A 27,760-nucleotide genomic window follows, 5' to 3' on the forward strand; every position below is an offset into this window, starting at 1 on the left:
CAAAAGTTCACAAATCTTGTAACAAATCTTGTAGTCTTTTTGATTTTGTTGAAATACAAAAAATGTTGTCCTCCTTATTGCTGTTTACTATTACGACAATTACCAAATTCTACATATTCTGATTCAGAACAAGATCAAAACAGTATTCTACATACTGGTTTATTTCTGGTATAGGTGCTGTTGCAAGTGTCTGGTATAACGATTGTCACATTGGACCAGACTTTTACAGGGATCGCAAACACAAGGCAGAACAAGAGAGTTAAATAAATGATAGTTTATTCTGGCTGGAGACAACGGGAAGTAACACAGGGCACAAACAAGGCAATAACCCACCACAAATTAGGGGTACACGGGACTCCTAGATCGCTAGGTGTAGGCAGGGATGCCGACAGGGGGGAGAGTGGGGGGAGCTGTCCTGGAACTGGTGGCTGAGGAGGGCCCGGCCAGCAATTGAAGTTGGGCCCGGCAAGAGGTCAGGCCCAACTTCTGTGTCTGGCTGCTGTCATCTAGTTGCTGCCATGCCCAAGCTCTCCCCAGCTCCTGCAGGCCTGCCTCTCTCCCAAGCCAGGTCTCTCTCTCCCATCTCTTTCGCCAGTGCATGCCAGATTTCCAAATTGGAAATGACCAATGGGAATCAACCCAACAGAGTAAGGACCCAGGCCCTGATTCTCAATTTCAACTTCATACCTCTCACAGAGAAGAGATCAATGCTCTGCTTCTGGAGTACTGTATGTACTTCCCCAGCAGGAGAGCTCACCTTTCCCCACTTCACCATTGTCCAACCTGGCCCATCACAAAGGCTAGCCCTCTGACTTACTGTGGGAACACTAGACTATTGTTAGTGGCTTAAACACACAATGAGTCACATAGATACTGTTGGAAAAACAAACAACATCAAATAGTTACTTGATATACCGGAAAAACACCAGTTGGATATTGGAAGGGCTGGCAGCCATTTAGAAGCCTTGAGATGGCCAGTTAACCCTATGGGCTGGGTCACCATCTTGACTAATAGGGTCCACAAGTGGGCTTAACCTTTAATATACTGTGCCATGTTGCCCCTGCTGTCACAACAATGTCTTGTTCCTGGGCACTTCCAAACGTAATGTTTTCTTCTGTGAACCAGAGCCAACTATAGGTCCAAAGAGAAACAACTTTAGTTCCAACTGACCCCTTGCTAGGGGAGGATGTTACCCATTTCCTGCATGAGTGCCCATCAGGCTCCTCTGACAGTGAAGGGGTTAAGATCCATTAATTTTAATAGACCTTAAATCTCCTTTATCAAGTGGAAGACGGTCCCACATTATATTTTATAGGTCCCTCTGTCTTTTCTTTTATTAAATATCTCTTTCTTAAATGTTTTCTCCAAAAAGGTCAATATACATATAGACAATGTACAATCTCACAGAAAAGAAAAGGTGTTATCGTCATTATAACCGTCACATAGATTCCAAGTCAGAAAGTACATTTTAGGTGGACATTACAGTAATGTACATACAGTATTTAAATAAATGCCGTAAATATCATATTCCAGACAGAACTAACTGTACATGCACATCCACTGAAAATGTCAAGGAGAGTCACAAGTGCGCTGTGTGCTGCAACAGTCCAAACACAAGCAAAACAGGAGATGCAGTATTTTATTTATTTATAAAAAAAAATAATACCCGGAAGTAAAACGTTGAGAGTTACCTCTCGATTTCAAGTATGTCCTGGGCACCGAGTTATAAAAATACATGGTTACATTAAAAGAACAGGGTTAAACAGTCAATTCACAGACATTTCATGGACAGATAGAGTTGGAAAATTGGGTACAGAGGATAAAGGGCTTTTGCGTTTCAGATTGAAGTAGAGCAGCTTTAACATCACTTTAACATCACCAAACAGTAGCGAATGGCAGCAAACAGCTCGTACCCTTTGGCTGCCCTTTGGCTGTGCCAAAGGCTGTCTGCCTTTAGGGCAATGCAGATGTACACTGGGGTGGTTGATTTTCAATGCAGCTGTGAACTAAAAGATCTTTGTGTGCTCTTGGCTCATTAACATTCCAGCGGGTGGAGTTGACGTTCCAGAAAGTTCAAGCAAATGTTAACCCTTAGCCCGCTGGTGCTGTGCAGAGGGGAGCAGCTCTTGGGGAGCCCCATCAGGCTGTCCACCTTTGGAGCAACGTAGATGTACACTGGGTTGATTTTCAATGCAGTATATATAGTCACACACTGTCAAACTTTGATATATAATATTGAAAAACATTGACACGACCTAGGTGAGGACCAAAGCCCTAGTGTGGTATTCATTAAGTATATATTTGATTAATATTTACAGAGTGCATTTTACAGAATCATAGTCTGAAACCCTGCCTCTTCCCCAGTAGTATGTAAAAGGTATATAACTGGAGGTAGTGTAGATTTTAATATTGAAATCCTATTAATTATTTTTACAACATTATTACCTTTTTTTTTTTGCTTGCATTGCAGTTTTAGTTCAATAGCAATGCAAGTGGTACAATGTACGGCTATTAAGGAAACATCCAGAGTATTTGTTTCAGAACCTTATCTAATCCTAATCCATTTCAGATCCCTTCAGTGTCTTAAATGTCACATGGGAGGGCACTTACAGCTTCTCCTACTCTACTTTTGTAAATAAATCATAGGACTGCTTTGTCTGCATTGATGCCAGACATATCTAAAGGAGACAAATACAGACCGGTCCATTAATGATGCCCCTTCCAAGGTCTCACTGGATGCTGTTTACCTTTGAATTTCATAGATTTCCAATTAAAGTATTAGGGAGATGCTGAAAATTAGCAAAAGAACACGAATCTAAAAGAAATTAATTAAACCAAAGACATAACTCTAAACATCTACAGCTAATTTCTGATCTGAAAGGTAAGTTTCTATTTCAGTTTGTCTTTTCTTTTAATGTTAACATAGGAGTAATAGTTAGTCCAAAAAGGGTGCATATCAAAACTGAAGCAAAAAGCATCACTTACAGTATGCAGTATGTCACCAATGCATGTAGCAATACTGTTCAAGACTATTTTTCAGGCGTGTTGTAAAAATCAGAAGGTTTCATTACCACAGTAACAGCACACTTTTTATTTTAAGGGAACATGCATGGAAGGGTTAATTCTTGTGTTCTTTAGAAGTTTTTAAGCTCTGAACATTTATTAAATGCCTTTTGGTTAGAAATCTCTTCTACTGAGGCATCTTTACCACACTAACACCTTTGCTGCCTGAAGAACCTGCAAGACACTACTTTGCAAAACATTGCAGGTCCTATTGATGGGATTATTATATAGCACACACCAGTTGGACTACAGTAGGTTAGCGTCAGTCCTTTGTAAATGGAAACTAGTGTGGGGGAAATGTAATCCTGTGCTCTGACACAGCGATGTGTTTTGTACATAAAGATAATGCATATTCTATGTTGTATCAATAAATGACCAATCTTCATAAAGACAATGACAAACGCCTAACGAGTTTCATGTTCATTATATACACAACACCTTAAAGCTCAGTAAAATATTAATTCTCTAAGATGCAAATAATAGTTGTTATAAGTTGCTATCAAAGTAAAGTATGAGTTAAAAAAAAAACAGCGCTGCTGATGCTGTTGTTATTAAAAATGTGTAGTTTACTTAAAAGGATAATAAATCTTAAATAAAATATTTTACAAGGAAATAATACATTGAGCGTTGCCTCTCGTCTTTAAGTATGTCCTGGGGAGCAGGACAATACATGGTTACATTAAATGTACAGAGGTTTTACATTATATTTACAGATATTTCATGGACAGTTAGAGATAATATAAATTATGGGCATCTGTAAAAGTTACAGACCAGATTAAAATGTGAGTTAGCTGCAGTCTTGGAAGAACTTAAACTGGAGGCGGTTTTGAGAGTCTCTGGTAGGCTGATCCATTTGTATGGTGCAAGGTAACAGGAGGAGCGACTGGATTTTTTTGTTGAAATGTGGGACCATGAACAGTCTTTTGGAGTCAGATCTCCGGTGATAAGCGCTGGGTTTGGTAGGGGTGAGGAGTTTTTTTTCTGGTAGGCGGGTAGCTTGCCCAGATAATATTTGAAGGTAAGACAAGAAAAATGTACTTGGTACCTGAACTCCAGGTATATCCAACCTGGTTGTTCAAGCATTTTTCAGTGATTTGTGTTATAGTTACATTGTAGGACAAAGCGGCATATGGAGTTGTAGAAAATATCTGGTTTCCTAAGGTGAGTTTGGGGTGTTACGCCATATATTATGTCCTCATAGTATATAATTAGCATTAGTATCTGCTGTGCAATGGGGTTTCTGACTAGTGGGCTTAGGGAGGATTTTTTTTTTCTATAAAGTACACCAAGTTTGGCATAGGTTTTGGATGTCAGAGTATCAATAGGCAACCCAAAGTTTAAATGGGAATTAAGCCATATGACCAGTTATTTAAAACTAGTGACTGGCTAGAGTGGTGTTAGAGTTGGTTCTGATCTGTAGCTCTGTTGTTGGTAGCTTTAGAAAAGTAGCCTTAGTCCAAAATACCATAGTTAGTTTTGTCACTGTTTAAAAACAGTTTGTTTTGGTAAATTTAGTATTCAAGTCATGAAAAATCTGATTGAAGTACAGTATGTATCCAAAATCAGGAAGACTAGGGCTGCGTGCATATAAAATTGTCATCCACATACATGTGCCTTGAAGCTGCCTTACAACCTGTAGGTAGATCATTAATGAAGACTGAAAAGAGTAGAGGTCCAGAACAGAGCCTTGCAGGACCCCACAGGTGACATGGAAGGGGTTGGAGTTAGAGCCCAAGATAGATATAATTGGGATCTACCAAATAGGTAGGAGTGAAACCAGTTTAAAGTGTGTTCCTCTACTCAAGAGAACACAAAACCCCAGCAAGCTCTTTTTGGGAACTCCTGAGCCCCCACAAAATATATGTATGTATTTAAGTGTCAAAATGGAGTGCTATTGAGCGTGGCAAATGTATACAACAGACGACAGAGATGCCCAAAGCTACATCCAACATGACAGAAATACACAGTAAAATACTTATATATTCTCTTGAAAAAGGGTCATTTAGTTTAACCCTTTGGCCAAAGTGTTGTAAGCTTGCGAGCCACAGCAAGGCAGACACCCGTTCGCAAGTCCTAACACTACCAGATAAAATACTAATATACCTCTATTAGGATTAAAATTCTAATTTACCTCTATTAGGAGGGAGCAAGACCACATTGGATCTATATCCAGCAGAATGAAAGGACCTACTAACTTGTGAAGTGGGGAGGGGCGTTGTATACATATGCCACGCTCAATAGCACTCCATTTTGACAATTAAATACATATATATATTTTGTGGGGGCTCAGGGGTTCCCAAAAAGGGCTTGCTGGGTGTTTGTGTTCTGTTAACCTATTCTCAGCTGTTTCAGCTGTTGGAGGTTGGTGGCTCCACCTGCCCAGGTTTTAAGCCCGCCCCTCCCCACTTCACAAGTTAGTAGGGAACGCTTTGGCCAAATGGTTAAATTAAATGACCCTTTTTCAAGAGAATATATAAGTATTTTACTGTGTATTTCTGTCATGTTGGATATAGCATTGGGCTTCTCTGTCGTCTCCTCTATTCAAGAGTACTGAAGTATGTTTAGTAAGATAAAATGATCATCAGTATCAAGTCTTTGCAAAATCTAGGAATATTACACCAGTAAGTTGTCCCAGTGCCATTCCACAATTTATCTCCTTGCAAACTTTTAAGAGGGTAGTTACCATGGAGTGGTTTGGGCGAAAGCCAGATTCGAGTTGATTTCGAAAATTAGTCTTGGTATAGTAATCGCTTAATTGTGAGTGGACACATTTGTCCATGACTTTGGATAGTATTGGGAGAAGAGAGATAGTATTGGGAGAAGAGAGATTGGCTTGCAGTTGGAGACAATGTTTTGTTCCCACTTTTGAAGACAGGGGCAAATCTGGCAGTTTTCCAGGTCTGTGAGATACGACCTGAAAACAAAATAGAGTTGATTAGGGAGGAAAGTAGTATGGCAATGACTGGGGCACCGAGTCATAGGAACTTTAATTGCACGATGTCAGGTCCACATTGGCTGTTTAGTTTTAATGTTAGGAGCACATGTTTAGTCTCTTGTTTAGATACTGGGACAAATTGAAAATTGGGCACTGTTGGGATGGCGTGGAGCTATAGGGGTTCTCACACGTTGAGCCTTTTAATTGTAGTTAGGGATGGGATTTGATAGTTAGGAAGTAGCACACCCCACAAAATATTTATTGAATGCGTTTGCACAGTCAGTGTGATTTGTCAGAGTAGTATTATCCTTTTTGACATTAATGTATCCCCTCTTTCCGGGGGCAATCGCAGATCATTCCCCTACCCTGTACTAGGGTCTGGCTACATATCTGAGTGTGGTGCATACCTGCTGGTAACATGAGGGCCTGAGTCTCCCGCGATGGTATGGGGGATGGCAGGATCAGGTTTCTGGGGTGAATGCCTTCGTTTCATCTAGTGGTGCAGCGCCCCCATCTCTGGTAAGCCCCAGGAACGCGGGGTGGAATCCTTCCAGAGAATTCCCACACAAAAGCAGCAGGTCTTTATTCACCCAGCAGCAGTAGCAGCAATAACAGCAACAACAACAGCAGTACGTTCAGTCAGGTACAGGTTGTCAGCTCCTCCAGACCGCTCTCCCTCAGGATGGTCTCTTTCCCTGCCACCACCCTAGGCCCAGGGCACCCAGGGTGGGGCTAGCTCTTCCCTCACCCCCTAATCAGGGTGAGAGGCATTGGTCCACCTCCCTAACTATACTTCCATCAGCTCTACTCATAGGCTGCTGGCTTCTCCTTCTCCAACTGAACACTCACTAACTACTCAGTCACAGAGTCCTCTGCAACTGAACACACTAGCCAGACTGAAAGCACACTAAATAGGCAGTGCCCTGCTCTTTATGATTTCAGCAGGCCCCTCCCTGTGTCTCTTGCCTTAGACACAGGGTCAGGTGACCTACCTCCACCACTCAGAGCAGTGCTTGAAGTGGGGGAAACCCATGATATCTTCTGGCAGCCTGCAATTACCAGGACTTATGAACAACAAATTACAAAAAACACAGAAAAACATACAGTACAAACAATGATTCCCTGGCACCCTGACAGATATAAACCTGACAGAAGAATGTAGTCCCATGAATCAAATGATGATAGAGGATAAGATCCACAGTCCACAATGTCCCGTTCTTTTTAGTTAGGAGACTGATCTGGAAATGAAAACAAAACAACCATTGCGCAGTACCCTGTGGTCAGTTTTGCACACCCCCACCGTTGCTAGCTACTTACTTAAAAGTAGATTAAAATGGGCCTCAAAAGGTTTCTTTGCTCTCCTCGTGGTTGGCTCCGACTTGTTCCTGCTGCTGATGACGTAGTCCTTACTTCTAGCGTCAGCACCACCATAAACCGAGTGGAGACAAGAATGGGCGCCAATAGTGTGATATCATAACATTTATTACTAAAAATATCAGGGTTAAAAACATGCACTCACATGCCGTATTGCCCTATGCGTGTCCTACAATGTGCCGTCCGCTTACATGGGAGGATGCCGAGGGATTGCAGGAGGAGTCTGGATTCGGCGTGGATCCCCGTTTCGTGGCCGCGACTCGGAGCGCCTAGTACCTCCTCCGATGACGTTCCCCGCCTATCGACCTCTCCTCCTCTCAATGGGTATGCACGTAGCAGCACGTCCTGGAAGCTCCACCCTACGCGCGTTTCGTGACTCTGACGTCACTTCTTCAGGGGCAATGGAGCAGTGGGGTCACTGGAGGTTATTTGTACCCTTGTGACTGGCTAACAAGGGATTCCCATTGGATAATTGCCCCTGAAGAAGTGACGTCAGAGTCACGAAACGCGCGTAGGGTGGAACTTCCAGGACGTGCTGCTACGTGCATACCCATTGAGAGGAGGAGAGGTCGATAGGCGGGGAACGTCATCGGAGGAGGTACTAGGCGCTCCGAGTCGCGGCCACGAAGCGGGGATCCACGCCAAATCCAGACTCCTCCTGCAATCCCTCGGCATCCTCCCATGTAAGCGGACGGCACATTGTAGGACACGCATAGGGCAATACGGCATGTGAGTGCATGTTTTTAACCCTGATATTTTTAGTAATAAATGTTATGATATCACACTATTGGCGCCCATTCTTGTCTCCACTCGGTTTATGGTGGTGCTGACGCTGGAAGTAAGGACTACGTCATCAGCAGCAGGAACAAGTCGGAGCCAACCACGAGGAGAGCAAAGAAACCTTTTGAGGCCCATTTTAATCTACTTTTAATTAAGTAGCTAGCAACGGTGGGGGTGTGCAAAACTAACCACAGGGTACTGCGCAATGGTTGTTTTGTTTTCATTTCCAGATCAGTCTCCTAACTAAAAAGAACGGGACATTGTGGACTGTGGATCTTATCCTCTATCATCATTTGATTCATGGGACTACATTCTTCTGTCAGGTTTATATCTGTCAGGGCGCCAGGGAATCATTGTTTGTACTGTATGTTTTTCTGTGTTTTTTGTAATTTGTTGTTCATGCTCTGTATACATGCCTTGTGGATAGGCTTGTTATATTCCTAAGGCAGCCATTCCCCACTCTATCACATTAGTCTGTGAGGGATCACGTGTAGGGTCTCCTATAAAGGGGATCCTCCTTTGTTTGTAGAGCACCTATTTATTTCACTTAGTATATACTGCACCGACACACTTTATTCGAGCAAATACCCAGTATGTACCTGGCAGATACCTGGAATGCGCCGCTCCTCACCTCTTACAAGCCCCGTTGCGTTTGCCTTCCCAGCCTGGGTTCATGCCTGGCTGACGGGCGGCTGATCTGTTAAATGATAATGATTAGGATTTAATAGGCTGCAATGCTTCGCGTGTCTACCAGATGGCATAAATTCATGAATTGTAATGCAGTATATATATATATACTCTGCAGTATTGCAGCCAGCGGGAATAAAATGCTTCAATCCCTGCCTGGAAAATAACCCAATGCACTCGGGCAGAAAACAGTTACAAACCTCAATACACCCGGGTATACCCGAATTCGTGGGACTAGCCGAGCTCGAATAAAGTGTGTCGCCAGTGTAGGTTAACATTTATAGGTTTGAGCGCTGATTATATATATTTAGTTTAATTTTTTCACCGCAATTTGTACCAGGACTTATACCAGAAGGAGGAAAGACCAATAGCCCAATTTCTTACCAGGGCTACACTCTCCCTCAGGTGGAATCCAATGGTCCCCACTTGGACCTAATTTTGCTGTACCATCCTGCAGGCGAACAATCTGTGGATTACAAACACAATTGATTAGTGCGTACACATCAGACTGTCCCACCCAGATGGCGAATCAATAACACTGGGAACCTCCCAACATGGAGAACCCGAACTAATAATAATGGTAGGGATCAGGTTTCCTTACTTCCCGTCCATTGTGATCTACAATCTTTACATAATAGGATTGTACAGACCCATACTCCGGCCTATACTTAACACTATGCATGTAAATACTCCAACCTGTACTCCAAGCCCTTATTACATCACAGATTTTCTCTTCTCTCAAATAGGCGGCCCTACCAAACTTAGTTCGTAGGTACTCAAGGACAGCTTCTCGGAGCCAGGTATCTCTCTGCTCCTCTATTTCTTGCATAATGGGCTCTGGTATACAGTATATGGGAATTCATTGCCATGGGATTGCCGGTACCTTGCCACTATGGCCCTGTCTGACCTACTTAGCTTCGTCAGCTTCCTGTCCCCAGCCTTGCCTGGCAGTACCCAGAATTGTGGCTCCTCAGGGGCAATATCGTCATACAAAATAGATGAGCCTTGGGGAATAATTATTTTCTGCTCAATCTCTCGGTACCTATTGTCTAGTTCATCTGCAACCTCCTGGGGAGAAAAGGTGCTTACAGCCCACCAATGATCTACTATACTGTTCTTGATAAGCATGACCCATTTGCGGTCCATACCTTCATGGTAACCTGTGAACAGCGGTGCCCACAACTTATCTTGGTGTTCGTATGATGACGCTACACTCATACCTGTATCAGACTCTGTTTGTGAGGACACACCTGACGTCGCGGCATCAGTAGAGTGTGAGCCTTTGCGTCTTCCTTGGATAACATTTGCGTAGGTCGCGGGGTTCATCTTATGTACTACTGGACTCACGGGACCCGCTTGAGCAGTAGTCTGGGACCCTCGGGCCCTACCTCTAGGCACAGGATTAAATGCAACAGGGTTAGGCACACGTATAACTCTGGAATATGGTATCTCCACATCAGACCCTTCATCACTTAATTCCCAATCCCTCCAATCGGTGGAATATTTGGGCGTCTTTTCCAGCTTACTCCCACTAGGACCCGGTGGCATGACACGTGACGGGGCAGGGGTAGTGGCCGGGGCAATGGCGCTAGGGGTGGTGACCATGGGATCAGCAATGTCCTGCAAAGTGTCTCTGAGTCGGGCAATGCCACGACTGGTAGGCATCTTGTGACTTGCTCTTTCTGCCGCACTGCGGGCTCCTCTCTTGGCTACCTGGGCCTTGAACTTCTCGAATTCTGCCTCCATTTCCGCTCTCCTCATTGAAGAGAACAAAGCTTCCGGGCCTTTGCGCCAGTCGGACCCGGAAGTGACGTCATCGCTGGTGGCCGCGGAATCTCCATCCGCTCCGTGGTCTTGCACCGGAAGTGCGTCGAGGACCGGAAGGGGCGGTGGAGGACAATCAGGATCGCGGACCGGCAGGTAGGCCACAAGCCTTTCACTCTCCTCCGGTTCCGTCTTCGCCTGGCGGGAGTAAGGGGGGGTGGTGTCTCCTTACCGCTCCGCTGCCGGCTGATGCTCGTTGGTTCCTCGGGAGCCGTCTCGGATCCCATCTCCGCCGCACTGGGAGTCGCCACGGCCGTGGGATTTCTACGCGGCTCAGGCCACACCAGCGCTCGCCGTTGGGGGGTCTCCGGACTCGTCTGCTCCCTCTCACTGGTCAGTAGAACTGCATCTTTATTACAGCTGGGGTGGTTTGCCGGTAGGCGCATCAACACCGATGATAGGCTGTCTCCTTCCTCCGATGAGGAGTGCGACGGTTCCTCCACTTGGGAGTCACCTTGAGCTCTTGCCGCACCGCCAGTGGGTAGTGGTATGAAACGGACCCGCTCCGGTACCTCCCCTGTGGTCGCGCTCTCCTCCGCCGGGACATCTCTGGTTGGCTGGGCCTCGGTCCCTACCTCAGGGGTGATATAGGGGACCAGGACAGTCTTCTCCTCCGCCTCCGACACCTCGATCAGGGTTGCTGGAGAGGCACCCCGCGGGGTCTTAATCATAGGCCATGGCTCGACAGGCCATAAGTAGAATGTGCCGCTCCGCTCTGTCTGCTGGGGATCTGGGTTTGGCGCCAAACCCCTGCACATCTCTCGCCACATATGCAGCACGTGCGCGATCTAGGCTCCGTGGGAACCGCCATTTTGGATCGGCTGCAACCCGCGTTGCAATGAATGACACTGCTATCGCCATTTTAACCTCCTCCATGCCCCGCAGAGCACATGTATCTCTCGCCGCCATCTTTAATGAGCCCTCTAAGCCCACAATAGCGCTACTCTCAGTGTCAACTGTGCAACACGTTCCTAGACACTGACTGTTCTCTCTGGTGCTCTAACCCACGAATATAACGTATGGAATACCGCAGGCTAGGCAGAACTCCTTCTTAGTACACCGCACTCGCTGACGGTTCATCACAAGCACTCTGTGGTGTGTTTTCTAGGTACTGGCTAGGGTACTAGGCATCTCCTAAGTACGGGCGTCTCCTACTTTTGGCCACCCATAGTGCAGACCCTGGGCCATGGCCCCTGGACAAGTTAAAAGGCTAACCCCCCCAGTTGTCTCACACTATCTGCCTCAAGGGACTAGGACAGCTATAGCCATGCACCCACATTTACAACACCCTCTTAGGGCACCCAGGGCGTACTGTGCGAGAGTCCATGCTCTCCTAACTACTCCTACTATGCAAACTTGCCCTACTTTCTGTAGCACTTGCTCTGAAGGTGTACCTAACACTTTCAGTCCTGCTTCGCTGAAAACCTGTCCTGTTTATCTCAGCAGCGCCTCCAACTGTAGCCCTCCCTCCCTGGGGCAATCACAGATCAGCCCCCCTACCCTGTACTAGGGTCTGCTACATGTCTGAGTGTGGTGCATACCTGCTGGCAACAGGAGGGCCTGAGTCACCCGCGATAGTATGGGGGATGGCAGGATCAGGTTTCTGGGGTGAATGCCTTCGTTTCATCTCGTGGTGCAGCGCCTCCATCTCTGGTAAGCCCCAGGAACGCGGGGTGGAATCCTTCCAGAGAATTCCCTCACAAAAGCAGCAGGTCTTTATTCACCCAGCAGCAGTAGCAGCAATAACAGCAACAACAATAGCAGTACGTTCAGTCAGGTACAGGTTGTCAGCTCCTCCAGACCGCTTTCCCTCAGGATGGTCTCTTTCCCTGCCACCACCCTAGACCCAGGGCACCCAGGGTGGGGCTAGCTCTTCCCTCACCCCCTAATCAGGGTGAGAGGCATTGGTCCACCACCCTAACTATACTTCCATCAGCTCTACTCATAGGCTGCTGGCTTCTCCTTCTCCAACTGAACACTCACTAACTTCCAGAGAATTCCCACACAGGGAAGAGAGATTCCAGTCTCACACGGTTGATCTTTCTTCAAAGCAGCAGGTCTTTATTCACTCAGCAGCAGTAGCAGCAATGTAGACGGACGTTCACAGAGGTACACAATTGGAAACTTTTATAAGGTGAAATTATAATAAGGCTTTATTGTGCCTTTTCCTTTTCATCAGGAAATCCATCCAAACACAGGGGGGGGAGAACAAAGCTTATATTCACTTGGGAGTATTTCTAGTGAAACACTATGCAATTAATTCACATCTCCCTTAGTCAAGCATTTCTCCCAGCCCCAAACACATAGCATGAAATAAGCAGATATAAGAAGTCTCTTAAGAATGAAAGTCTTATCTGTTCCTTGGAGGGAAAATCTTCTCAGTTCCTGGTTCAGCTCCCTTCCCTCAGGGTGTGTCAGCTTCAGGTTTAGTAGTCTTATTTGTCAGCTCCAGAGATCTGTGTTCTCTTGGTCAGTCTCTCCTGGGAGACTCAAGAACCACTGCTCTGTCTCAAAGTTCAGCTCTCAGTCAGAGCTAAGGAGTCACTTCCTTTCTGACAAGACAGGATTTTCTAAGCAATCAGGTAGGTGGGGTTAGTTAATTGCCTACCAGCAGTTAACCACCACACTGCTGGATTAGAGGCACATTTGTGAACAGGGATAAGTCCCCTGTTACATACCTCCCCTGTTTGTGGGAAGCTCGGGCTTACCACGGCCAAAGCCCATCCTTCCACTCTCATTCGAGATCTTTCTGTGACTTGAATGAGAGTGGAGTGAGGAAGAGAACCCTCTGTCCCGCTGGGATTGAAGCCCTTTCTCCAGTTTATTTTTGTCTCCTCCCGAAGGTGCTTGAGATCAGCACTCCTCAGTCGCTCGAGGAGGACTTTTTCCAAGTAAAGTCTTTTTACCGAGTGCGCGGTCATGAGATTTCTGTTGCGTCGGGCACTCCTCTTTTTGTAGACAAACTGTATGGCAACAGTTGTAGAGCAGTTAGTACTAGCCCTTAGAGTTTTCCGCTTTTGAAGCGGTCTTTCTGCACCTCCTCCACACAACGGAGTCGCCAGTTCAGCTTCTTTGGGACTGAGTTGCACCTCCACCGCCCTTTCCAGAGAACATCCTATCTTTTCAGCTTTCTCAGCTAAGGATTCTTCTGGCTTTGATTCTGCACTCCTACCTCTGTTAGTTGCCTGTTGGGCAGCGGTAGGTTTGGCTAGTGCTTTCTTAGGTGGCTCAAACTTCATAATCTTGTTTTGAAGGTGCGTGGAGTCCTCAACTCTCACTGTACCCTTGTCCTCACGGGCATTAGTTACTGTGGGATACTGGTGCTTGGGCAGAGCCAATACCTTTTCCCGTATTGGAGGAATCTGTAAGTTACTGGTCTGCAGAGTCTCAACCTGTTTGAGTGCGTCTTGCAAGTCTCTTCTCAGGGAATTTATCTGTGCACTTTGCTTTCTCTGAGTCTGTATCAGTGTCTCCTTCATATTCTGGAGCTCTGTAATTTTTGTCGTTAAAGTTGCCGCTGCGTCTGTTTTCTCCTTGGTGTACTGACTCAAGGGAATGGAAACTTCCAGGTATGTGCGGCAGCTGTTGGTCTCATGATCTGAAGCATCCAGTGCTCTGCGGAGTGTCTGAACCTCTTTCTGAGATACGTCCACTTCTATCCGGCCACTGTTGATCTCCTGTTGTGAGGCATTCAGCTCTATACGAAGAGTGTGAACCTCTTGCTGGAAGACTGTCATCTGCTTCAGTGCCTCCTCATACTTCCGCTTTAGCGTAGCCACCATTTTATCAAATTGGCTCTGCTTTTCATCCATGGTGGAAATAGTAGCCTTTGCAGTATCTAGCTCAGTCTTGAGATCGTCCAATTCTGTCCTGGCTAAAGAGTAAATTGTGAGCACATCTTTTTGTAGCCTCACGTTATTTTTCTGTAGCTCTATGTAAATATCTTCCTTTTGTTTCAATTGTTCACGGAGCATATCACAGTCATGCCTGGCATTTTTCAGGGCATCTTCAGGGCTGGTCAAGGGATCGTCACTCACTGGTTCCGGCTCCACTTCCCTGGGATGGTTAGTTGAGGGTTCCTCACTGTTGGCACCGGACAGACACTTCTTTGGGGTGCACGACTTCTGCCTTGGGCCCTCTGGATATACGGTTAACTGCGGGACGAATTTTTTCTAGGCTGCAGGGCTACTCGTCCCCATTTTTCTCCACAGGATCTGCGGACGTGTCTGTTCATTCCACGGTAAGTGAAGAACCGCTTTTCTTTTTCTTTTTCCGCTTTTTTGTTTTGGATGACTCCGTCCCATCCGGAATACTGGGGTCTCCTTCTTTATTTGATACTTTAGCAGCTTCATTATATACGCCAGCTTTTCTTGCAGTTGCTTTAGCTGACAGAAATATTGGGTGATCTGCTGTTCCCGCTCTGTCTCCTGTCAACCATATTCGTCATCATAGAGGGCGGTCTTTTCTGTTCGTGCCGAGTTCAGGCACCCCCACCATTTTTGGGGTATTTTGTGGGTGTGACTCGGTTCGGGTTCCCCGTAAGAGATGTCTTCCTCTTTATTGGAATGGAAGGGCCACTCTTCCGTGGGGTAGGGTTCATTACAGGAACGCTGCATCTTGTCCTCCATTTTTAGGCTGTCAGGTGTAATTTTCTTCCTGACCTCAGGAGGTGCTATTGCAGCTGTTGCCACTGTATTTGCTAGAACCCCCAATTAATTGTGGTAGCCATACAGATGGGCATATTTTGCTTGTAGAGGTCATAGCTCTCACAGGCATCTCTGTAGACTTTTCTTTCTTGGGTAATTTTTTTTTCAATATCAGTAGTACTGTGCATGCATTTTCTCTTATCAGGTATACAAGATGTGCAGTTGCTAGGTAAAAAAGTCTATTTGCTTTACACCATTTACTTGCTAGGTTTAATCTCTCATTTGATATGCTGAATGTGTGGTTGCTAGGTAAAAACTTCTGTTTGCCTTACACAATTTACTTGCTAGGTGCAATACCCCCGCTTCAGCAACAGAATTTGGTTTTCTGCCTGAGTTCAGTAATTTTCAGTCTCATCTTTGGGTATTATGGCATTCACACTTCACACTTTGCTCCCAAGATACAGTATATATAGGTAGACTTTTTTACTTGCAGAAAAAAAAAACATTCTTTGCAGTGGACTATTTCTTTCATTCCCGGCAGGGTGACTCAACACTCAGCAATTGGCTTTGAAATACCTTTTACACAGATCAGAAATCCCTTTTCCCCTATAGGGCAATTTTACACTCAGCATTTGTTAGCTAAAAATTCCCCTGCTTCAGCACCGTCATGTATCAATTTTCACACTTTTCTGCATATACTCAATTCACAGCTGGTAGCCCTATGCGGTGTGGCAACCTTTATTTGCAAAATCAGTACCACTCGTGGGTCACCATATGTATTCACTGCTTCAGCGAAACTTTTGAAAACAACAAACACCTATCCCTTTTTAAGGGCTGACTCACTTCTTGAACGCTGACTATGGCTGAAAGGCAAACCGCTTATTTCAATGACCATATTACACTTTGTGATAGGCATAATAAGGTTTAGCTGTTTCAGCAGTCTCTTTCCTCTTGGGATTGGGGCAAAGAGTCCATATGTGGTTTTGTACGTTTCAGTGGTGTATATCCCTTTAACTCTGATCTCTGCTGCATTAGGTTTTTTCTTCTAAATTGCTCAGACTTGTTTGTAGGCAAAAAGCATAAAAAAATTTCACATAAAAATCTCCGGTCCTTTTTAACTTCAAAGACACCTATCATCCCACTTCGGACACCATATGTAGACGGACGTTCACAGAGGTACACAATTGGAGACTTTTATATGGTGAAATTATAATAAGGCTTTATTGTGCCTTTTCCTTTTCATCAGGAAATCCATCCAAACACAGGGGGGGGAAAACAAAGCTTATATTCACTTGGGAGTATTTCTAGTGAAACACTATGCAATTAATTCACATCTCCCTTAGTCAAGCATTTCTCCCAGCCCCAAACACATAGCATGAAATAAGCAGATATAAGAAGTCTCTTAAGAATGAAAGTCTTATCTGTTCCTTGGAGGGAAAATCTTCTCAGTTCCTGGTTCAGCTCCCTTCCCTCAGGGTGTGTCAGCTTCAGGTTTAGTAGTCTTATTTGTCAGCTCCAGAGATCAAGAACAACTGCTCTGTCTCCAAAGTTCAGCTCTCAGTCAGAGCTAAGGAGTCACTTCCTGTCTCACAAGACAGGCTTTTCTAAGCAATCAGGTAGGTGGGGTTAGTTAATTGCCTACCAGCAGTTAACCACCACACTGCTGGATTAGAGGCACATTTGTGAACAAGGATAAGTCCCCTGTTACAAGCAACAACAGCAGCAGTACGTTCAGTCAGGTACAGGTTGTCAGCTCCTCCAGACCGCTCTCCCTCAGGATGGTCTCTTTCCCTGCCACCACCCTAGGCCCAGGGCACCCAGGGTGGGGCTAGCTCTTCCCTCACCCCCTAATCAGGGTGAGAGGCATTGGTCCACCTCCCTAACTATACTTCAATCAGCTCTACTCATAGGCTGCTGGCTTCTCCTTCTCCAACTGAACACTCACTAACTACTCAGTCACAGAGTCCTCTGCAACTGAACACACTAGCCAGACTGAAAGCACACTAATTAGGCAGTGCCCTGCTCTTTTTGATTTCAGCAGGCCCCTCCCCTGTGTCTCTTGCCTTAGACACAGGGTCAGGTGACATACCTCCACCACTCAGAGCAGTGCTTGAAGTGGGGGAAACCCATGATATCTTACCAGGGCTACATTAGATTGTTGTTGATGGCTAGAAGACTGGAATATATTGTTGATGATCTCCCAGAAGTTTGCTGAATTTGATGTGTGTTGATGAAGATTGTCAAAGTAATATTGAGCTTTTGTGTGTCTTGTTTGCCTCGTGGAGATATTCCGCAGGCATCTATAATTATTAAGATCCTTGGTAGTTCCAGTTACTTTGTATCTTATCCACAAGGCATCCCTGAAATGGTAGAGCGCTATAAGATCAGTTATAACCCACGGAAGGTGGGGCCCCCATACTCTTACTCTGCTTAGTGGGGCATGGGTATCACAGAGTTTTAAGAACTCTGTTTGGAAATAATCAAGCACAGAATCGGGGTCAGGTATCAAGTTGATTCTGTACCAAGGACAGTTGGTAAGATCAGGCATAAATTGCTGTTGGTTAAAGTTTCTAAATGTTTTAGTGAGTAGAACTTTAGGTTTTGATTTGGGTGGTTTGATTTTCCTTACACAGTACACTATTGCATGGTCGCTGACAAAGTCAGGTAGGATACCTGAGATTTGGACTCAATTGGACTAGAGGATAGAATAAAATCTAGCACAGAATGGTTGCCAGATTTTAGGTTTGTCCATGTGGATTGGGAAATTATTTGAGTTAAATTTAGTGTCCAGATTTTGTTGTTTTTAGGGTCAAGCCAATTGAGGTTGAAATCACCAAGCGCTAACAGCTCACTGTTCACATTCAGAGAGGAAACTGTGTCAAGAAAGTTAGTCATATGAGTCAGGGATTGTAGTTGGGCCTTAAGGGGCAGTAGATTTCAGCAATAAGAATAAACTTAAAAAAGGTAGGTACATTTTACCAACTAGGATTTCAAAAGAGCTGGGGGTTGGGGGGATATTTAGCAGCGTAAATTGTAAGGAGTCTTCAATATAAAATAACACCCCTCCTCCTCTCTTTGACCTATCTTTCCCAAAAATGGAGTATCCCTGAATGGAGATCTGTAACCCTCCCTGCCCAGCTCCTAGGAAGTTTACATCAGTATCTCTATTATTAGCAACTCATAAGGCATTACCTTATCCATTTGCGCCAGGAACTTTTATAGGACAAACAACACTCTTTATTTGTGCCCTCTTGGTACTAGAAAAATTAAAAAACGAATATATGCTCCAGCAGGGCAACAAAACATTTGGAATATGCCAATAAAAATATATAGTAATATATCGGAGTGTAAACGGGTTGGGGAGGTAGTATTTAAATGAAATGGAGGATCATAATAGGAAGAGACACAGCAAAGGGGCATATGAAATGAGGTAATATTACTTGCGTTGATAACGTGATGCCTCACCAAAGTGTTTTCCTCTTGTAAGGAGTATTCTTACTCATTGAGAAAGCGCCGCAGGGGGGCATGAAATGCGTGGGAGGAGAGTCTTGTTCTGTCCATGTTTTTTATGTAGACCAATAAATTGGTTTTAATTCTCTTTGCTGGCGAGTTTATCCCTTTTTTTCATTGGCGTCGCGGTCTTCACGATCCACACACCTTTTCTACCTTTTGGTACTAGGACTCTTCTCATTCATTCACAGAATACATTGAGATAGCTGTTAACCGTTTAATTGCGCAGTCTTAACAAGTTGCATCCCCAGGCGCCCGTTCTTTACACACTGGGGAGGTGCGAACACTTAACTGACGTCTCTTAATGGATCCATCCCCATTCTTCATAATGTCCGTTATGCTCTGTTACCATGGGCCACTTCTTGAACCCTTGCTGACTCAATATATTTAGATGATAGACACCCCATTTATGTCTCTGAATTGCCACTTCTAGACAGACTAGGATTTGAGGCGTGTGTGCACCTGCCTGTACAGCTGATATTGCACACTGGGCCCTCCTCATAGGGACCTCTGTGGTGTGTCTGCCTCCTCTTTGGTGAACCATTGGATTCACCTTTGCCATATATCAGGAGACTATCTTGAAGGGGCGCTGTCCCTACCTAGAATATAACGGGGACTTGTCTATCCTATACACTCAGGAACATATTTCTTAACTATATACAGTACACTGGTTAGCTGTTTGTTTTTTGATAGGTCTCTGGAGGCATTTCTGATGTTATAAGCATGCTGCAAAGTACGTTTCCTAAGTTCTCTCGACATCATACCAACATATAGCAAGTGACATGGACATGTGAGCACATAAACGACCCCAGATATGCAACAGTTGAAAAAGTCTTTCACATAATATTCTTTCTTGTTGTCACTATCAAAACATTTTTTTATAGAGGAAGTAAATTGGCAGCATTTACATGAGAGACACGTACCCACAGTTATGCTTTTGAATGTCGTTTTGTTATTAAAGGGACTATGCATGAATTGGTCCCTGAGATTAGATGATCTCTTAGCAGTCATCAGAACTCGTGAATCAAATAACTGTCGCCGAGTAAAACCCCCCAGTGTTTCTAAAAAATGAATCAAATATCATTTCAGTTATCATTAAACGTAGATACAGTATATCCTAACGTGTGTGAGGAACTCCTATTCCTACAGACTTTTTCTTCTTGCGAACTAAAAGACTGTCCCTGTAATTTTTGTAGACTTGATTGTATGCTTGACTAAAGCATCTCTTACTGTATTCTCTATTAATAAACATACTTTCCTGTTCCTTGGCTGTCAGTTGAAAGTTTTCAGCAGTAGAATAATTTCTTTTAAGTCATATAGCTAACTGTAGCACTTGAATCCCTCTTTTGAGGGACACAGGATGACTGCTGTTGTAATGCAAAAGGGTATTAGTGGCCACACTTTTACGAAAAACCTCAGTCTCAATTTTCCCATCTGCAGATACTTGAATCAATAAATCTAAAAAAAGGTATTGAGACTGCAGAAATATCAAACGAAAGTTTAATATTTAAATTGTTATTATTGAGAAGTGAAATAAAGTGTTTAAAACTGTTGATGTCCCCCACCCAATGGAAGAAGACATTATCGATGTACTTGAGCCATAAGGGTATGGACTGAGTATATTCTAGAATCTAGCATATCCTTTGCAAAAACCAGCTCCCATTCCCACCAACCCAAAACATGGATTGGCATACAATGGGTCGCATGTAGCCCCCATCACAGTCCCTCTGGTTTGTAGATAATATTAATCATCAAAAAGAAAAGAATTGTGAGATAGAGTTAATGATAAAAATCGCATTACCAAATCGCATTTGTTACTCGATTCTGGATTCTGCATGCCCAGAAAAACTTTGCTACCACAATCCAATCCTTATAATTGATTTTAGAATATTAAGATTCCACATCACATGTGACTTGATATGTCCCTTTCTGAACAAAGATATCTTGTATTTTCAAGAGGACATCAGAAGTGTCTCTAATAAAATATGGAAGGCTCTCCACGTGTGGTTTCAGGTTAGAGTCGACAAAAATGCAGATGTGTTCACATAAACTCCTAATCCCTGAAACAATTGGGCGTCTTGGTGGAGTAGAGAGATCCTTGTGAACTTTGGGCAACAGATACAGGGTTCGTATCCTAGGATAGGGTGTCAGCAGGAATTGATGTTCTTTTTTGTTGATAATGTCATTTTTAAAAGCATCAGTATTGATGATATCTACCTCTGTTTTATAAGCCTTAGTAGGCCTTTGGCAGACTTTCCCCTCCGCCGATAACCGCATCGGATCATTACTGCTCTACTTTAGCTCTGGATGATATGCCTGAGAGGCGGTTCGTATTTCTCCTCTGGCACTGATTTATCTTGATCTGCCATAGTATTTTTTTGATGCCTTTGCAACTAAAGGTTATTGTCACGGTAACTTATGACAAGATATAATATACACCAAATAACTGGGTTGAACTGAACGAGGCTTAGATATAATAAAGTATATTTATTCCTTAGATAGGTGAACACAACAAGATAGTACAATTAACAGACAAGGAGGTAACACTTACTTAGGGGTTGGAATGAAGAAGTAGTCAAAGAGCAATTCTCCAGCAATCAGGTATCAATCAAGATGTAACAAGAAGACAAAGACTGTAGGGTTGACAACAGTTTATATATCTTTTCAACCCTATTCTTATCATTGAGTGCAGACTATTGGAGAACAATTATCTGCACCCAATTGCTAACGTGGGAACATTGTTAACCCATGCCCCACAGCTAAATGGCACATGCGTACTGGGACTCTGAGTGTCTCATTTCTGTAGCCCCACACCCAGATCAGGGGCGCCGATCAGTCTGCCAGATGGGGTATCTGGCAGGATATTCTTTGTTTGCAGGTGTGAATTATGGCACCTACAAACCACTCCAGCTTTATGCTTCTCCGCCCTCATGTAAACAGTTAGAGTTGCTGAGTCTTTGATCAGGGGCCTGGTTCTCAGACATTAGTTCGCCCCCCTGACCATTTGCATTCCTTAGTGTGCAGGAATCTTCGCGGACTTTTGTCCCCGCTTTCAAATATAGTATGGTTTTTAATATACAAACATATTAAAATACCCGGTTCTGTTGGGTCCAGCGGGTAGAAATGACCCAGTCCTTGATGCCGGAACTGACTCACCATAGTGGCCAAGTTTCAGCCCGGTGCGACCTACAGAATCAGAGATATGCAAATACAAGATAAACTGTTTATTTCTTTATTACAAATTTCTCAGCTGTCAAATAAATCTCAGTTTTTCACTTATTCCCCATTGAAAACAACGTGCTCCGCCGCCATAGACTTTCAATGGTGAAACTCCGCCATTGGCGCCTATGGGAGTCCAACGCCATAGACTTACAACGGGGCACCGTCGCCGTTGAAGCCTATGGGACTTCTCCGCCATAGCCGGTCAATGGGAAACGGCCGCCATTGATGTCTATGGGAAAAACTCACGAACCTTTATGGTGGTCCATACTCCGTCGGGTTGGTCGGAGTGGCTCGGGAATGGATCTGCGGACATGCCGGAACAGTGACTGCAGGCACCCCAAACCCTGGCCCTCTGGACCCTCCAGAACCAGAGATATGGGCTTATGGTTTTCAGGGTTTCGGACTTGGCCATTTTCTCGTGCTGCTTCTTCTGTCGCCATTGAAACCTATAGCGCGACCGCTCAGCCAGCACGACCCTTTCCGGGGGTCCTGGATTCTTGGACCAGTGGTGGTGAAGTGAGGGGATGCCTAGGAGCTAGGGGCAAAAAGAATTTTATTCCTGGGTGCCCTAGAACCTAAGATGCCCAAGCCACTTGTCTTTGAACTTGGCCTAATAGTGATCAAACTTTTTTTCAGACAAAGTATCCGCTTTGCGGTTTTGCGGTTTGGACGGCTGCCAACCTATTCCTGGAGATCGCCGTCGAGGAATCTCCATTGAAGTCAATGGGCCCATTGACTTACAATGGGAAACCGCCGCTCCTCCTCTCAGATGCCACCTGCTGGTCTTCGAGGGAAACAGGTCCAGAACTGCTAGATCCGCCATTGAAATGAATGGAGCTCCAATGGCGGCCTATGGGACTCTGCAAAATGGTGCCTGAAAAGGCGGGAAAATTAAACAAAGGGCTATACTCACTTACTACCTATTAACCCTTGTCCTCCCAGATGGATCCCGGTGTGTGTGGGGTACAGACACTTACATGGTGGAAATACATTACAACAGGGGAACATACATTTTCATGTTATAGCAAGGTGAAAACCACATTCCTGGACCGCAGTCCAGTTAACCCCTTGCCTCCCTGGTGAGGTCAGGGGGTGGCCATATAGGGTGCAACCTCTTTAATACCGGGCCAACCCCCTCTCCCTCTACACCTCCCAATCTTAATAGGTGACCTGTGGCCCACTGGCCCTCACGGGGAGTGGGTCACTGCTGGCACCATTAATGAATTCAGTCTCAGAGGTATAGTCTTGACGTGAGAGTCCATCAGCATTGCTGTTTTCACTACCCTTCTTATGCTGGATAGTGAATTCAAATTCTTGCAGGGCCAAGCTCCACCTTAGCAACTTGGCATTCTCCCCTGATGCCCTCTGTAGCCAACTCAGGGGGTTGTGGTCTGTGATGACATGAAAGCCCTCCCATACACGTAGGGTTGGAGCTTTTTGAGTGCCCATACAATGACCAAGCACTCCTTCTCAATGGTGGCATATGCCCCCTCCATGGGGAGTAGTTTGCGGCTGAGGTACACCACAGGGTGCTCTCTGCCGTCTTCCCCCACCTGGCTCAACACAGCCCCAATGCCAAAGTCCGAGGCATCAGTCTGTATAAGAAAATGTTTGGTATAGTCCGGGGCAGCCAGTATGGGGGCCCCAGCAAGCGCAGTTTTCAGTGCCTGAAACGCAGTTTCACAGGCAGGAGTCCAGGTATTAAGCACAGGCAGTTGCTTTCTGGTCAAATCAGTCAGGGGTTTGGCCACGGCGCTGTACTGTGGGACAAATTTCCTATAGTACCCTGTGGTGCCCAAAAATGCCATGACCTTTTTCTTGGTTTTTGGAACAGGCCACTGAACTATGGCTTCTACCTTGGCTGGCTCTGGTTTGAGGTGCCCTCCACCCACCCTGTGCCCTAAGTATAGGACCTCTGCCATCCCTACCATACACTTTGTCGGTTTCAAGGTCAGCCCAGCCTCCCTAATCCTATCCAGCACCGCAGCTACTTGTCCTAAGTGGGATTCCCAGGAATTACTAAAGACAGCAATGTCATCTAAGTAAGCCTTGGCATAGCTCTGCATCCCTTCCAGTACCCGATTGACCAGGTGTTGGAAGGTAGCCGGGGCATTCTTCATCCCAAATGGCATCATTAAAAACTCATAGAGGCCACTTGGAGTGATGAATGCTGACTTCTCCCTAGCCTCCAGGCTCAGTGGGATTTGCCAATAGCCTTTGCTCAAATCCATGGTGGTCAGATACTTTGCCCCCGCGAGTTCATCCAGTAACTCATCCATGTGGGGCATGGGATAGGCACCTGACACCGTCCCAGCGTTGAGCAAGCGGTAGTCCACACAAAACCGGATGGTCTTGTACTTCTTAGGGACTAAGACTACCGGACTTGCCCAAGGACTCTGGGACGGGGTAATTACCCCTAGGGTCAGCATCTCCTCTATCTCCCTCTCCATACTGGTCTTGACCTCTGCTGACACTCTATAAGCGTGCTTATGCAGAGGCTGCAGATCCCCTGTGTGCACTGGGTGTTTTGTGAGATGTGTGTTCCCTGGCATGTCAGTGAAGAGAGCCCTATACTTAGCTAGCATGTCCCTGGCTTCTCCCTTCTGCTTAGCACTTAACTGTGCCCCTATCTCCACCTGTTCCACAGTGTTTCCCTGCCTAGCCTCCCCTAGAAGATCAGGCAGAGCATTGCTCGCCGGATCCTCCAGCAGTGGGCTACAAATGGCCATTACTGCTCCCATACTCGGTGCTTTGTACTCTTTTAACATATTAATGTGATATGTCTTATGCCTCTCTGGCTCTACCTGTACAACATAGTTGTACTCATTCACCTTTCGGATAACCGGGTACGATCCCGACCAGGCAGCCATCAACTTGTTCTCCCGAGTGGGTTTGAGAACAAGCACTTGCAGTCCTGGGATGAATTCCCTGCTACGGGCATTCCAGTCATACCATTGCTTCTGCTTGGTCTGAGCGGCCCTGAGGTTGTCCTGGGCCACCCCCATGAGCATCTCTAACCGGTCTCAGAGATCTACTACGTACTGGATCACTGAAGCATTAGTAGCAGTAGCCTCCCCTTCCCATCCCTCACGGAATAGGTCCAGAGGTCCACGTACCCTGCGGCCATATAGTAGCTCGAAGGGGGGAGAAGCCTGTAGATTCCTGCAGTACTTCTCGGTAGGCAAACAGCAAGTGCTGTAAATGAATCTCCCAGTCTTTCCCCTCCACCTCTTTAAAGGTCTGAAGCATCTGCTTCAGGGTACCGTTGAACCTCTCACATAATCCGTTTGTCTGGGGATGGTAAGGGGCAGTGCGCCGGTGCTGTACACCGCATGCATCCCAGAGACAATGTAACAGTTCACTCATGAACTGCGACCCTTGATCGGTGGTTAGGATCTCACTAGGGAAACCTACCCTAGCAAAAAATGTTCAGCAAGGCTGCTGCTACTGTCTTGGCATCTATGGTGCCAAGTGCTACCGCCTCAGGGTACCGGGTGGCAAAATCCACCACCATGAGGATGTAGCGCTTCCCTGACCTGCTAGGAATCATAAGGGGTCCTACTAGGTCCAACGCTACCTTCTGGAAGGGTTCCCCTATTACCGGTAGGGGTTTCAGGGGTGCCTTCACACGGTCACCTGCCTTACCTACCGCTGGCAGGCATCACAGGAGTGACAAAAAGTGCCCACATCCCGAGATGCCCCCGGCCAGTAGTAACGCTGTAATAACTGGGCTCGCGTCCTGGTGACCCCCTGATGTCCTGCTAACGGAATAGAGTGAGCTACCTGTAACAGTTGCTGTCGGTACCCCTGGGGCACTACTAGCTGTCGCTTACCGGTCAATCCCTCCTCTATCCCTGGGTTCCCTTTTCTCTATACAGGAGTCCCTTATACCATAGGCAGTGCTCAGTGCCTTCCCCTGCCTGAGATTCGGACGCCCGAAGTCTCACGCCGGCCAGGCTGGGGTCTGTTTTCACTGACTCCCTAAACTGGGCTCCTAATTCTGGCCACTCCCCAGTCATGTCATTGTCTGGGGAATGGGGAAGGGTGAGCTGGAACAGTAAGTCAGTCTGTGGTTGCAACTGATCCTTGCTTACCTCCCCGGGCTCCTCAGCGCCCTCCGCTATCGTTGGTCCCCCCCCCCCCCCCCCCGTCCATTTAAACAAGCATTAAGATCAGTATTGTTCACCATGGACTTCTATGACTGCAGCTATGTTATTTATACATTTTCTGACCATTACGTAATTATTTCAAAATTTCACTCCAAGTATGCACCAATTTACACCATTTCATATTCTATTGTGTAAAAAAAATGGGGAGATCGCTCCATCCCCAGACCCCTCCCCAGAATTTTTTACGAAATAGATTATGAAATTGTGCAAATTGGTGCCTACTTTGATTTTGAAAAAATTGCGCAATGGTCAGATCATTTATAAATAACATACCAACTACTAACCACCAACTTTTCTCGAGCGGGTCGCACCTTTTCCGATTATGTCCAGTATTTTTGTAGAAGCCACCTGGCAACCCTAACAGTATACTATAATTTAATCTATGCATGTCTCTTCTTGGTTCAGTAACCTTAGCAGTTGGTTCAGTAACCTTAGCAGTGCCCTAATGGTATGACATAGGCACTTACTCGTTTTCTAGAAGCTGATCGGACTAACTGCTCCTATCGAGCAATCATAAATATATCATAAATCATATCATTCCAATCATATTGGAAACTAATTTAATTGAGTTGTTAACAAATGTGTCTGCAGCACTTAGAATTTTTTTTGAGTATACCCGCTTCTGCGGAATAAAGTTTTAGTGTAATGAAGAGAGAGTAGAATTTTAACAAATCTACAGTGTCTCAAGAAAAGCTAAATGGGCCATGAATTCTTCACATAAATTCTGACTCTGCGCGGACAATAGATTTTTCAATGATAAAGACATATGCAAAAAATAAAAAAACGAAAAACATTTTTTAAATGATCTTAATTCTTTTCAATTTTCAATTCGGGTAATGTTATACAGGTCGTCCAATTATGTCTCAAATAAATGTAAATTATATTTAAATTGTGAAGCATTGTACTTGGTAACGTAAATAAGCTTGGTTATACTGTATACATAAAAGTTTATTTTGATAAATGTTGAAAAATCTGTTCTATTTATTTTATTGATTTTATTCATATATATAAATATATAATTTCTTCTCTCCCTCTCTCTCTCTCTCTCTCTCTCTCTCTCTCTCTCTCATCTCTTTCTCTTCCCCTTTTCCCACACACAAACTGGCAACATGGGAATTGACACACAGCTTTAAATAGAGGAAATGACTTATGTATTATTTATTTTTATCCTTGGTTGTTGCAAAATGAGTGAGATTCCATGGAAGGTTTGTGTCTCTGGTTCTCTACACACTCTACAACATCGTCATATGCTAGATGTAATCTTAGCTTCTTTGTTTATGCAGATACAGATCATTTGCAGCAAAGCATGAAACGAGTGTTTTCCCTAGATACATTCTCACAATTAAATAATAATGGAAAGGCGTCTTTTGTTATCATCTGACAATCTTCCCCTTAGAGGAGTAGTGCATCACATTTACAGTATATACATTTTGAACTTTGTATTTTCATAATGTCGTCAGAAAGTCAAAGAACATTGACTATCAATTCTGAGATACTTATAATATACTTTGTTTTTCAAAGCAAAAGACCCGGCTCATTAAAAAATGAA

The 27,760-nt window shown here is 44.9% G+C and overlaps 1 protein-coding gene across 1 annotated transcript in view; it reads left to right on the top strand.

The window, feature by feature from the left end:
* Positions 1 to 2,548: 2,548 nt before the first annotated feature.
* Positions 2,549 to 27,760, top strand: part of PPEF2 (protein phosphatase with EF-hand domain 2) — a 79,276-nt gene continuing 54,064 nt past the window's right edge. Inside the window, exon 1 of the mRNA XM_075605411.1 lies at positions 2,549 to 2,882. The gene's annotated coding sequence lies outside the window, so the exon portion shown is untranslated. The remainder of the gene's footprint in view (positions 2,883 to 27,760) is intronic.

This window comes from Ascaphus truei, chromosome 1, assembly GCF_040206685.1.
Source record: "Ascaphus truei isolate aAscTru1 chromosome 1, aAscTru1.hap1, whole genome shotgun sequence".
Classification (NCBI taxonomy): Eukaryota; Metazoa; Chordata; class Amphibia; order Anura; family Ascaphidae; genus Ascaphus; species Ascaphus truei.